The sequence below is a fragment of the Petaurus breviceps genome, unplaced genomic scaffold (assembly GCF_028583685.1).
Source record: "Petaurus breviceps papuanus isolate PSGF00001 unplaced genomic scaffold, PetGlider_PUasm1.0 90617, whole genome shotgun sequence".
Taxonomy (NCBI): Eukaryota; Metazoa; Chordata; class Mammalia; order Diprotodontia; family Petauridae; genus Petaurus; species Petaurus breviceps.
Window position 1 is genome coordinate 190,651 of NW_027187287.1, and position 9,879 is coordinate 200,529.

Below are 9,879 nucleotides of genomic sequence, written 5' to 3' on the forward strand. Positions count from 1 at the left end.
TCCTTGCTCTTCCAATTTATTTATAAAGTCACCCTTACTGCCTAAGTCATGTACCCATTTGGAGCTTATCTTAGTATATGGTATATGATGTTGAATTACATTTAACTTCTGCCAAACTACTTTTCAGTTTTCCCAACAGTTTTTATAGAAGACTGAGTTCTTGCCCTAGTAGGTGGGATTTTGGAGTTTATCAAACACTAGGTTTCGGTGCTCATTTGTTTTGGCATATTGTGTACCTAATCAAGTTCTAAATCGTTTTTGATACAGTTTGTAGTATAGTTTGAGATCTGGCATTGTTAGATTCCCTTCCCACTTTATTCCCATTAAATGTCTTAAGATTCTTGACCCTTTGTTTCTCCAGAAGAATTTTGTTATTTTTTTTTACAGTTCTATAATAAAGTAATTCTTTGATTGGCATGATACTGAATAGGTAAATTAATTTAGGCAATATGGTTATTTTCATTATACTGACTTTGTCTATTCATGAACAATTAATACATCTCCAATTATTTGGATGTTTTTAATGTAAAAAGTGTTTCATAATTGTATCTACATAGTTCGTGTGTGTGTGTGTGTGTGTGTGTGTGTGTGTGTGTGTGTCTTGGCAGGTAGTCTCCATTTCAATAGGCATAAAATTGAGAGGCTGTGTATGAAGACCTAGTAAAATCCAATGAGAAAACATGAGTGTAATGGGATTTCTTACTGCAACGTAAGAAATGACAAATATGAAGGATTCAAAGAAATATGGGAACGCATATCTGAACTGATGCACAGAGAAATAGGCAGAACTAGGAAAATAATATACCCGAGAACTACAACAGTGTAAACAAAACAAAACTGAATGATATGATATCATAGCATCAAGAAGAGCTAAGAAAATGAAGAGGTGGGGGTCTTAGTGTGGAATATTTAGCCTCCCATCAGACTTTGAATGGGTTGGTTGGTTTTATTGCCCCCTTTTTTTTTCTTTTTTAAATCATGGGGAGTAAGGGGAGGCTTGCTGGGGAAGGAAAAGCAGGCAAAGATGTACTTGGCAATTAATATGATGTCAACATGATTAATATGGAAATATGTTTAACATGATTGTACACATATAACCTATAACAGATTGCTTGCTGTCTTGAATAGGGAGGAGGGGGGGAGGAAGAGAGGGAGAAAAATGTGGAATTCAAAATTTTACAAAAATAAATGTTGAAAACTATCTTTATATGTAATTGGAAAAAATACTATTAGAGGAGGAAAAAGAAAATTAATATGATACAAAAACAGAAGGCACCAATGTGAAAAAAATGATTGAATGAAAACCATTTTTTAAGCATCAACAATGAGCCAGAGACTGAGAATAAAAACACAAAAGTGTGACAGTGTCTGCCTTCGAGGCACTTAGATCCTGTGTAGATAGATACTATCTCTCTCCGCTAGGGAGAAACAATATACATGAAGGCAGGGAAGAGTTTGGGTCTGGAGTATCACAAGGCAAGAAGCCATAAGGCAATTGTCACACCCTTTTAGTAGTGATAGTAATATTATTGATTACTTTCTCCAAAGAAAGAGGTAGGAAGGGTGTGGGAGGGTGGAGGAAGAAGAGGTTGTAAAGCAAATGGCAAGATGCCCAAGATGATAAACAGATAAGCATTGATGAAATGTTTACAATGTACTGGGCTCATTGGTTTTATGGTGGATGGGTTTGAAACATGTTCTAAGGCTAGCTAAATATAGTGTATTAATAAGTGTGCCAAGATAAAAAATTGAGTGAATCAAATCAATAAAAATAATTCCAGGGGAGTATATGGAGAAGGTGGTTCAGTTTCAGTCTGGCCCTCAGGGAGCTGGGCCTGTCCTGGGGTATCTATAGAGGCTGCAATTGACTCCATGGAAAACCCAGAAAGTGCTAGAGTAAGGAAGTGACATCCCTAAGACTGTAGATTAACAAGGGAAATCGACAACGTAAACAGAGCCAAGAAAATAATGTACACAATGACCACCATACTGTGAACAGAAAGGACAACGAAAAAAAGAAAAAGAAAAACACCAAAGTGAAATGTGGCAAAATTACACACACAAAAAAAAAGGTGGAGAGAAGAGATGTGAGAAGACACTGTCACCTCTTTGCAGAGGTTCGAAAGTTCACAAGTGTGCATCGCACATTATTTTCAGACTTTTTGGATGTATTGATCAGTTATACTGATTTTTTTTTACCCTCTTTATTTTCTTTTTAATTTTTTTTTCATTGCCTTTGCCCTTTAAAAGAAAGACTTGGCTACAACTAAGAAGACTCCTCCTAACTAAGGGAAAAAGGTGGGGAGGAGCAGTTGGTGGGGACCTATCCCGGAGCCCGGAAGGGGCTAACAGCACAAGAGGATCATGGTCTTTGTAGTTCTGGGCCGTTGAGGGCGCAGAAGCCGCCCCGCCCACTGCGACTGCTTCTGCGGGGGCGGGTGGTCCTGAGATCGTAGAGCCGGAGAGCCAACGGAAACCGAACGTCAAGAGGCGTGGACAGAACTGACGGCGTCACGTAAGGGTTGTCTGCAAGATCGAAAGCAATGTGGTGACCCAGTGGCCTAATGGATAAGGCATCAGCCTCCGGAGCTGGGGATTGTGGGTTCGAGTCCCATCTGGGTCGTACCATAATGTTTTGTTGCCTGGATTCTAATAAAATGTCATGTAGTGTATTAAAATATCATTTATTTTAGGAGTTCTTAAAATGTCATTTAATATCTTAGTAAAAGCCTCAGAGACAGCGAAAATCCAAATATATAAAGCCTTTAATTATGCAGTTTGCGTTTGTATTTTTCTTCCTACATTTAGCTTTATAGAGAGCAAAATCCAACTTCTGACTCAGTTTTCTGAATCTTGGCCTCAGATATTTTGCAGTTTTGTTTTGTTTTTTAAAGATGGGATCCGGAAGGGATTGTTTTAAAGTAATCCCATTTTCTCCAGTGAACTTTCAATCTTTGCTGTTTAATTAGACACACCCTTCCAACTTTCTGTTAACTGGCTTTTACAATTTCTCCTCCAGGGGAGGTTCCACAGGAAGGGATTAGAGTGTTCAGAGGCTTTCCTTCCTGCAATGTTGAACTGTTTTTAGGAGAATTGTGCCATTATAAAAACAGAAGTGCAGCTAGTAAAGATTTCTCTTTGGTCGATAAAAAATGGTTTCTGCCCTCCAATTGGGATCAACAGCAAAGAATTCACAGCTTTGAAGATTTACTGGTTTGGACAATCAAATGAACCAATCAACTAGCATTTCTCTTATTCCCCCCCACACACACACACACATAATAGTATTTCCCCCTCAATTATATGTAAAGATAGTTTTTAACATTCACTTTTATAAGATTTTGAGTTCCAAATTTTTTCCTTCCCTCCCTCCCTTCCCCTTTCCTTTCACCAAGACAGCAAGCAATCTGATATAGGTTATATATGTACAATCATATTAATCATATTTCCACATTACTCATGTTGTGCAAGAAGAATCAAAATAAAAGGAGAAAACCGCAAGAATGATGTAGATAGTTTTTTCCATCATGCCTCTTTTGGAATTGTCTTGGATCATTGTGCTGCTCTTTTCAGCTAAGTCTAAGTTGGTCATCACATAATGTAGCTATTAACTATGTGCAGTGTTCTCCTGGCTCTGCTCACTTCACTCAGCATCAGTTCATGTAAGTCTTTCCAGGCTTTTCTGAAATCAGCCTGCTCATCATTTCTTATAGCACAATAACATTCCATTACATTCATATACCAGTTGTTCAGCCATTCCCCAATTGATGGGCATCCCCTCAATTTCTAGTTCTTGGTCACCACAAAAAGAGCTTCTATAAATAATTTTGTACATGTGGGTCCTTTTCCCTTTATTATGATCTCTTTGGGAGTAAGACCTATAAGTAGTATCCCTGGATCAAAGGGTATGCACAGTTTTATAAACCTTTGGGTAAATTTCCAAATTGTTTTCCAGAATAGTTGGATAAGTTCACAACTCCACCAACAATGCATTAGTGTTCCAGTTTTCCCACAACTTCTCCAACATTTATCATTTTCCTTTTCTATAATATTAGCTAATCTTATAGGTGTGGGTGATACCTTAGAGTAGTTTTATTTGCATTTCTCTAATCAATAGTGATTTAGAGCATTTTTTAAAATATGACTACAACTAGCTTTAATTTCATCCTCTGAAATGCCTGTGCATATCCTTTGACCATTTATCAATTGGCAATGACTCCAACAAGCATTTCTTAAGCACCTAGTTAGGGTTAAGACATTCTTAGTGCTTGGAGTTGATTAAAAAATTGCTTTAGTCGTACAGACAAGAACAATATAGGCTACAGTCAGCAAGCTTTTATTAATTATCTATTATATGTCTGGTACTGGGCTAAGTAAGCACTGGGAATAGTCAGCTTGTCAGTCAACTAGGATTTATTAAGTGCCTACTATAGCTTATGTGACATAGATTTGTAGTGGACCCAGTAAGCACAGTTTCATGATTTTATCCAGTTTTATTCAGCAATATGTAAATGAAATAGGATGGTGAGAGTATTACAAGGCTGAGGCTTGGAAGGTCAAGATTGGTGATAGAATGAGGGCAAGAAAAGGAAAGGGTAGAATTTGTACTATTTCACAAAGTGGTGAAAATGAGGAAGAGAAGAAAGTGAAACCAGTTTAAGAGGTTTTGACATGGGAATGAACCAGGAGATTGGAGGTCTCAATGAGAATGAAGAACTGGGTTTGAAGTTGCAAGGTGTTATAGGAATGTAAATTTAAAGATCTTCCCTGCCCCTAGTTAAGTGCACCTGGAGCCTGTGGTGGGGGGGCTTGTTTCTCAGGAGATACTTTGTGATTGGGCAGGGGGTCAAGAAGGTTGTTACATTCTCTGAGCCAGGAGAAGGCTATATAAGCCCTGATGAGAGTCTTTGCTTTGGGGCTCACTTTGAGAAGTGTTGTGTGATTTGACCAGATGAGACTCTGGGCAGCCATTGTTGAGAGCCCCCCTGGCTTTGAAAACCCAGATTTTGATGCTTCCCTCTCTGGTAACTGTGATTATGTATGGATGTATGTAATGGTTGGACAGTTTGGAAGCCTATCTGCTGAAATGTTCTTGTAACTTATGCTTGTAACCTCTGTATATTCTGAAGTTCAGGGTGCTGACCTTTTTCCCCTGAACTAGGTAAATGATATATGTTTGATTGATTAAAGTAAGCTCGTTAACCCATTTTGAGTTGCTTTCCTTTAGAAAAGCAGATCTAAGAACATGTGTTGGCAGACACCCTGGGGACCCTGGGGTGCTTGCTGCTACATAAGGTAGAGGAAACTGTCATCAGAAAACAGAATTTCAGAGTACATGGACATGGAAGTAGTAGGCAGGCAGGAAACATGCATTTATTAAGCACCTACTGTGTGCCAGACACTATGCTAAGTACTTTACAAATATTATCTCATTTGATCCTCACAACAACCCTAGGAGGTAGAACACTTGATTTAAGATATGACCATCTCTATGTAAAACTGAGGTGGGATGGAGGAATAGATCATGCCAAATGAGTAAGTTGAGGAATTTGGAGGGTAGGGTTTTTGAGGAAGTTAACAGTATATATTAAAATCCCCTATATGAGAGCAGGAGTTGGGGAGGAGAGAAAGGCTATGTGTCAGGCACTGAATTCATTGAGGAAAGGACTTGGTAGGTAATGGTAACCAGAATCTTAACTAGATGGTAAATGTGGATTGAATGAACCTCAAAGGAGAGCTTACTTAGTGATACAGGTAGTAGGAGGGTCCAGAAATGGCAATGGAGAACAAGGGGGTATTCCAGGGACTATAAATACAAGAAGATGGAAGGACTGGGAAAGGAAAAGGTTTAAGATAAAGCCATTTTGCTACCTGTAGAGCAGACATTCCAATAAACACAGAGTGGAAGGGTTGGATAGCTTTAGAATGGGACATTGTAGGGCTGAGAGTAGAGAATGGAATTTGATCTTATGAGTTTGAGAGGTCTTTGGTGTTTGGTCCTTTAAGTCAGTAAAGTTAACTAAAAGGGAAGTTTCTTCATTGGAAAAAAAAAATGGCTATTAGCTAGGTTGCGTCCCACTCCTGGTCTGGAATTGGTAGAAGGTATGGACTTGGAACTGTTTAGACAATGCAGGACCTAGGTGAAATATGGAATCACTTCTGGTGGTCCCACAAACCACTTTGTGTTACAATGCTTATGACTCAACCTCCTGAAAAACTGTAATAATATATATAAATTATTGACTGGGTAAATCTTGTTGATATTGATATGAGCTGAGTCTTTGTGTCCTAATGATTTCTTTTCTATGTAGGAAATAAATACTTTTCCCAAACCTGAACCTCATATGTTCTGTAAGTTAATTTCAAACTGAATTTTTCCTTAGCGGAGAACTGTTTCTCCTTGTCTTTTTTCTGTCTCCCCACCCCCACTTTGCTAGCAGTTCCTTTTATTCCCATTTCCACTTTTTTTTCTTTTTCTCTATTTGCTTGGTTTGGAAAAGGCCCTTTTAGTGTATAAAGCAGTAAGTAATCTCTGATAAGCTTTGTAAAATGCCACTTGTTTGTTGAACTTACATAGTTTTGTATGTGGGGATTATTGCAATCTCCAGTCCTTCCCAGGAACCCAGAGAACTTCCCAGAATAGGGGATATGGATAAATATATCAAATGTGCCAAATTCACCCAAGCTGAATTGCTAAGGACAGAAAATATTTAACTGGGATAAGAATAAAACTGGAGTATAAATGGATCATTCCCAAAGTTGTCCTTCCTGATTCCAGTCAGGTGAACTTTCTGGACACTTCAGAGCTTTGAGGATGACAAAGCTTCTCCTGCCCCCTGAACATGATGTAGCCAGGGAGTTCTTCATCCTAAAAGTCATCAGAATGTGAGCTCCTTGAGAGGAGGGCCTATCTTACTTTTCTATTTATTTTTTTGTTTTGTTTTGTTTTTTTGCTTTTTGGAGGGCAATTTGGGTTAAGTAACTTGCCCAAGTTTAGGCGGCTAGTTATTTTGTGTGGATGTTAAGTATCTGAGGAACCTGGTCCTCTCACTCTGGCTGCACTTCACTCCCTGCGCCACCTAGCTGCCACAGGCCCCTACTTTTCTATTTGTATTTGAAGCAATTAGTACAGCACAGTGCACAATAAGAAGCTCTCAATAAATGCATTATTCATTCATTCATTTCATTTAAAAGTGTGAAAGTGCCAACACAATGGCTAGAACTAGGAAAGGTAGCTTTGTCTTTCCTCCCCATCCTAGCCTCACATAGATAAAACAAAACAGATTATGTTTTGGACTGATCTTTTTAAAATCTCAATTCAACTAAAATAAATACATTGTAAATAGCTACTATGGACAAGGCATTCTGCTAGGGGTAATGAACTCAGGAAACTTTATATACACGCACGTATGTATGTATGTATTTAAAGAGGACAGATAATATTACCTCAGATAGAAGTCAGAATAATTAACTTGAGGGTAGGTAGTATGTCTCCTCCAACATGTCACTTTCCAAAAGGATCTTGCCTACTTTGTCCCAGACAGAGTCATCCTGCTTCAGACTTATTATCCAGAAGTGATGGGGTGCTATTACCATAGGAGCCAGGCCCTTCCATTGTTGGACAGCTCTATTTGTTAGAAAGTTTTATTTGGTGGGTAGGTGGTACAGTGAATAGAACACCGGCCCTGAAGTCAGGAGGACCTGAGCTCAAATCTGGCCTCAGACACTTAACACACACACACACACACACACACACACACACAAAACTAGCTGTGTGACCTTGGGAAAGTCATTTAACCCCAATTGCCCTGCAGGGGAAAAAAAAAGTTTTATTACCTGGAGTAGAGATCTGGTCAACAGAATAACAGCTCTTTAGAGTTTAGGGGTCACTGTCCTTTGTAGTAACAAAAGCTCACATTTATAAAGTACTTTACAGGTAAACAAATGTTTTTCAAGGTCCTTGAAGATTGAGAAAGTTTCATCTTTATAGGACAACTGCAAAGCCGTGAACACAGAAGGCACTTAATAAATATTTATTGAATTGAATAAACCCCTATGAAGCTGGTCATACAAGTATTATCATTCCCATTTTGCAGATGAGATAACTGAGAGTGAAAGCTTCTAAGATTTATCTATAGTCACATAGCCTATGTATTCCAAGGATTATTGTCCTAGTTCTGCCCTCTAAGAGAAACCCCCCAAAAAAAAGTTTATTCCCTCATGTATGGAAACAATCCTTAAAATAAAAATCAAACATTTCAAAATTATAAAGCCAAGCCCCAAAGAGTATGAGGAAACCCTTACCTGAGCTCTTTTGCATAGGTGTGGGGGTCTACCAATGTAAAACATTGATTGTAATGGGAGGCTTTTTTTTTAATGTGTTAGATGGTTTTGCTATTTTTCCTCTTCTTTTTAAAGAAGTCTTTGTTATGAGGAAAAACTGTGAGAGAGGAGAAGAAGGAAGAATGGGGAGGGGGGAAGGTAGGTGGTGTGAAAAGAAAAGATAACAATAAAATTCATTTTTAAGAACTAAACTTCCTATCTTGTCTTAGTCTTTTCTAGTATTTCAAGCCATTTTCTCCAGCACCTGGACCAGAAACTATGCCCTGACAACTTAATCTTTTCAGTTCCAGAACTCCTGCTCTGGGGAGTGGGGTGCTTTACAGATTAGTGGGTGGCTTGACTAGCCCACCACTTTACCCAGGTCCCAGTCATGCTTTGCTTTAAGTATTATCTCCCCATTTTCCCTCCAACTGACTTGCTACTGCTGAAGTGTCAAGTCCTCCCTTCCTCTGCCTCCCCTACACTCCCTACTTTCAAATAGTTCTGGAACCATATCAAATTAATATTGCCATCATTACTGAAAAAGTTGTTTCAATCTACTTCCCTGTGGTTCCACTTAGCACTGCTGTAACTCTCCAAATGAAAACAGGCCTCTGTAGTCATTATTTCCTTATATATTTCATCTCCCTATATTAGACTAAACTACTCTAGAGGCAGGAACATTTTTATTTGTGTTTCCGTCCCCAGTGCTTAGTACAATGCTTGCACATACTAAGAGCTTGATAAAATTTTTTTCATTCATTCATTCATTAGTTGATCCAGCATGAGAAGGTTTCCATATCTCTCACCATTCTGGTAATGACATTTGAGTATTCCCTAGTATGTCAACAGTCTTCTGATAAAAGGTGACAATCAAAACTGAACTCTTCTCCCATACTACCTCAGCATATCACTTAACCTCTCTCTCTCTTCTCTCATCTGCAAAATGAGGATTTGGATTCAGTCCTTTCAAGTTCTAGATCTCTGATCCTGGGATAAAAGGCCATGAGTGGTCTGAGCAGCAGAGAATTTTGGAACCTTACCCTACTGAGGGACACTCTGTAGTTCCATGACCCAGATCAAAGATCTGTAAGGTTTTGTTTTGTTTTTTAGCAGGCAACATCTGTGGGTTCCGATGCTCCTGAGAAACTGGAAACCATTGAATTTCTGGAAATCAGGAAGCTTGTGAATTTTCCCAGGCCTCCAAATGTCCTTTTCTGGCTCGAAAGGCAGAGAATCTGTCTAATAGTGGGAGAGATGTCAGAGCAGGAGTAGCATGTGACACTGAGGTTTAGGGACCACATTACTCCAGATGGAGCAGGGACTACAGACCTCAGGCCTGAGCAAAGGACCAGCTGATTTCCCCCTTCCTTCAGAGCATGGCCAGGATCTAATATGTCCAACTGAAAATGAAAGAGGAAAAGAGGTGAGCCCATGCCCATCATCTTGAGGAGAAAGGGTAGGTAGAGGGGTCACTTTGCAGTTCGCTCTTGTTCCAGTGGTCGGTTCAGTGAGTGATTCCCAGTTTCCCCAAAGGCTGCCCCTCATTAGCATGAA

At 39.1% G+C, this 9,879-nt stretch overlaps 1 non-coding gene across 1 annotated transcript; it reads left to right on the top strand.

The window, feature by feature from the left end:
- Positions 1–2,550: 2,550 nt before the first annotated feature.
- TRNAR-CCG (transfer RNA arginine (anticodon CCG)) lies at positions 2,551–2,623 on the top strand. The gene has a single exon. It is a non-coding gene; the product is annotated as a tRNA-Arg (tRNA).
- Positions 2,624–9,879: the final 7,256 nt, after the last annotated feature.